The following is a 4471-nucleotide window of genomic DNA, read 5'->3' as shown; positions in this document are numbered from 1 at the left end:
TTTTCTGACAAGTATCCTTTTCTTCTCTAACTAATCTCTATCCTCTTCCTCTGAGTTTAATTCAACAAGCGTGTTAAGTGCTTCCTACCAGCCAGACTCTGCGCTGCGAGGGACATAAGGATTAACACAGGCTCTGCTTTTCCCTTAGTTTACAAACTTTGCCTATGATCTTTCCTCCTAAAAAACCACCCTCCTCTCTTTCTCCCCTTTTTCTTTGCTCCCACCCTGCCCCAGTTCCCATTATAACACGTATTTAAGCTGTGTATGTTCTTGCCAGGTGTATTTTATGTGACATTTGGAGCACTGCCCTAGGGCTAGCAGTACACACCAGTTGGTGGGGTCCTTAAGCCTGTAGGAGGGCAGGGTTGTCATCACCTTAGTTTCAGGACCTCATCACCTCTCACTTGGACTATTACGGCAGCTTCCTACATTCTATCTCTGCCTCAAATTTCACCCTTCTCCAATTAGTCCTCCACACAGCTGCCAAACAGTCTGTCAACAAACATTAAGTGCCTACTAGGTTCCAGGCACTATGCTAAATAATGGGGATACAAAAAAGGCAGAAAAAGATCCCTTCTCTCAAAGAGCTCACAATTTAATGGAAAAGACAATATTCCAGCAACTATGTACAAACTATTCAGAATAAATTGAGATAATTAACAGTGGGAAGCACTATCATTAAGAGGAATTAGGAAAGACTTCTCCTAGAGAGTAGGATTTTAGCTGAAATTTGAAGAAAACCAGGGAATCCAGGAAATGGAGATGAAGAGGAACAATCCTGGGCATAGGGTACAGATTGTAAAAATGCACAAAGTGTGGAAATACATTGTTTTGATTTGAAAAATAGCAAGGAAGCCGATGTCACCAGATTGCAGGGTATGAGAGAAAGGAGGAATAAAGTGTAAAAAGATTAGAAAGATATAGAGGGGCAAGGTTATGAAATCAGGTGGGCATCTAGGTGGTGCAGTGAATAGAGCACTGGGCCTGTAGTCAGGGAGACCTGAGTTCAAATTCAGCCTCAGATACTTACTAGCTGTGTGACCCTGGGCAAGTCACTTAACCCTGTTTACCTCAGTTTCCTCATCTGTAAAGTGAGCTGGAGAAGGAAATAGCAAACCACTCTAGTATCTCTGCCAAGAAAACCCCAAATGAGGTCACAGAGAATCGGATATGACTGAACAACAACAAAAGTGATAGATTACGGGGCATGAAGCTGAGATGTCCAATCATCATTTGAAAATGTGAGACTGGAGGTTAGGAGAGGTGTTAGGGCTGCCAAAATGATTCACTAAATTCCAGTATTATCTCAAAGATCAAATATAAATTCATTTGGCATTTAAAACTTTTTTACAACCTGTCTCTAATCTACCTCTCCAGTCTTATATTTTTCTCTTCTGCGCACACTCTTTGGTCCATTCCATCTAACCTGGTGTCTGTTCTTCCTGTTGCTGCAGGAGATATGATATTCTGTGTTTCCCCATTAAAGTTTAAGTCAAATGCCACCTTCTAAAGGCCTTTCCCAAACCAACCAGCAGTTAATGTCTCCCTCTAAAATTACCTTGTATTTATTTTATATATGACAGGGAGTGCCATATAGTGAAGTAGAGAGCTGATCTTGAAACCAAAAGGACCTAGGTTCAGGTCATGACTGTCTTGGCTTAGGTTGGTTAACCTCTCAGTGCCCTAGACAACTGAGTAAGACTGTAAGTTGCAAAGAAGGGGCCAACATGCATTTGTGAAGTGAGTTTTCTTGTTCATGGGTAACCTATATCAATGAAATCCCAGGGTCAGTCCACATACTGACTGTATGACCTTGGGCAAGTCATATGATCTCTGTCTCAATTTCCTCAACTGTAAAACGGGAACAATAATAGCCCCTACATCATAAGGTTGTTATGAGGATCAAATGAGAGACTATTTTCACCTGCATAATCATTGCGCCCTGTTTTTCCCCCAGTTCAAAAACTGGTTTGTAACCTTTCATCACATAATTATCACATTTTATAAGTCTGTTCATCACAGACTTAAAAAGGAAACAGAGCAGCACTATATTCGCCAGTGGTGTATGGATACACATTTACCTCTCACACACTGCAAGCCATAAGCCTAGATCTCTCAGCACACGCACATTGTCAGTTTTCAATTTTAATGTATATATGTGAGTATTCCGTGTGTCCTGACCTTGCACCAAAGACAATTTAGTAATAAATAATTTCTCAGTAATGCCAGCACAAATTTTTTTTCATATAATGGTCACACCCCACTTTTTTGCAAAAAAAAAAAAAACCAGCATAAAATCTGTGACAATTGTGAGGTGAAATATGGTATTTGTAAAATGTTTAACACGGTGTATGACTCATAGTAGGTGCCATATAAATGCTTGTACCTAGTAGTAGCAGTAGTAGTAGTATTATTCCTTTGTATTATGTAAATACTTATATGCACATGTCTGTTGGTAAATGTTTAACAACCAGCTCTCTAGGGTTAAAAAGGGGGGGGATGTAGGACACACTTTAAAGTTTAACCTGCATTTTTTTGCCTTTTTTTTTAGAGGGGGAAAGGCAGGGCAATTGGCATTAAGTGACTTGCCCAAGGTCACATGGCTAGTATGTGTTAAGTGTCTGAGGTCGGATTTGAACTCAGGTCCTCTTGTCTCTAAGGCCAATGAGCCACCTAGCTGCCCCAACCTGCATTATTAATATTTATCTGCCACTTTCTTAAGTCTTAAAATTAAAATTTTAACAACTGGCTCTTCTAAGCTCATTTGAACTAGCTCCAGTACATCCTTGAATTATGTATACATGTACAAATGTATGAAGAATGGAATGTAGGCCCCTTGGAGATATGGAGCATTTCATTTTTGTCCTTATTTCCCTGTCTTCTAGTCTAGTGACTGGTTTATAGTAGACACTGATTGATTGAGATTGATCTATTTGACCAGTGATAATGTGTAATATATGATTTGCCCATCAGGTGGTGCTCTACTCAAGCCACAAATCCGAGGCGAGGGTCTTGTCAAGGTCTTGATGAAGCACTTTCCCTGATGGCTCCTATCACTTTTTGGTACAACTTGGTTGTCTTCACTTGCTCTTAAGGGGTTCTCTCAGTTCTCTGTGATATGTTTGGATTTCTTGTTTGTTGGGGAGGGGGGGCGGGCTTTTTCATTTTATTTTAGTCACCCCTTTAATATCCTTTAGTGAAAAGGGTTCAGTGGATGGAAAAGGTACAAAATTTGGTTATAAAGAAGTTCAGGAAGTCTTTTACAAATTTCTCTCACTTTAAACATTTGGTGTGTCCTTTAAAAACTGTGTGAATCAATTTTTGTAAATTGGATTATTCTTGGACTTTGTTGAATTTAAAGTTGTGTCAAGTCCTTCATAGCAAACCAATGCCCTGATTCATCTTTTGCATAAAAAAATAAGATTTTCGTATTAGGTTTGCTTAAAGTTTTCAACCTCTTTCCCTGATCCTAATGCTCCATGAAGAGTCTTCTCAGCTCTTATCTATATTTACTGCATACTCAGCAGTTTTCTCAGCCTTTTGGCTAAAAAGAGCTTAAATGTTTTCATCTCTCTAAAGCTTACCCTAGTCAGAAAAAAAAATAGGCCTTTTTTTCTTTATGAAAGAAGGCAAACACTGGTGATATCAACCGACAACACAGGAATACTTTCATAATCTTCAAACAAATGGATTTCATTGGCATTTTGACTGAATTCAGACCTATTTAAATGCAACTTTGTAAACATTCTCAGAATTTTTTCAATTGTATGTTTTTGTGTCACCAACTAGACTATAAGCTCCCCAAGGGCAGAAACTGTCATTATTTTTAAATTTACTGATCCTAGATTCTGTCTATACAGCCAGTCAGTTCCTTAAACAACAACTGTACTGTGCTGTGGTCAAACTGCAGTTAAGTCCAGCATGTTCATAGTATAACTGGTTTGGGGCTGCAAGGAACTTGAAAGCTCATTTTACATATAAAATTACACATAGATCATAGATCAGAGAATATTAGGATTGAAAGGGACCTTAGTGTTCATCCAGTCCAACCCCACTTTGAATGGATCAGAAAACCCAGAAAAGTTAAGTGACTTTCCCAGGGTCACAAGGGTATTAAGTGGAAGAGATGGGATTTAACCTAGGGCTTTTGATCCCAGATTCACCACACTGCAAGAAGTTGGGGGAGACACTTGAAAAGTAGTAAATAATGGTTGAGAATCTTAAGGAAGCATCCACCAAGCTCCCCCCCACACCCCCACACCCCCTGGCAGAGTAGTTAGACCATATTACATTCAATTCAACAGAAGTGAACTGATTTTTATAGAAAGGATGGGTGGAGGCCAGCATTGGACCACCAAGATTCTTCTTTGTTCTTAAGGAAGCAGTTCTACTGGCAAGCAAAGCATTTCTTACACTCGCATCACCCCAACCCCTCCTAGTAATGCTGTCATATACAAATGCATGAGTCACC

Source organism: Petaurus breviceps, unplaced genomic scaffold, assembly GCF_028583685.1.
Source record: "Petaurus breviceps papuanus isolate PSGF00001 unplaced genomic scaffold, PetGlider_PUasm1.0 90925, whole genome shotgun sequence".
NCBI classification, from domain to species: domain Eukaryota; kingdom Metazoa; phylum Chordata; class Mammalia; order Diprotodontia; family Petauridae; genus Petaurus; species Petaurus breviceps.
The sequence above is the reverse complement of the archived record's forward strand: the minus strand, read 5'-3'. Positions refer to the sequence as shown.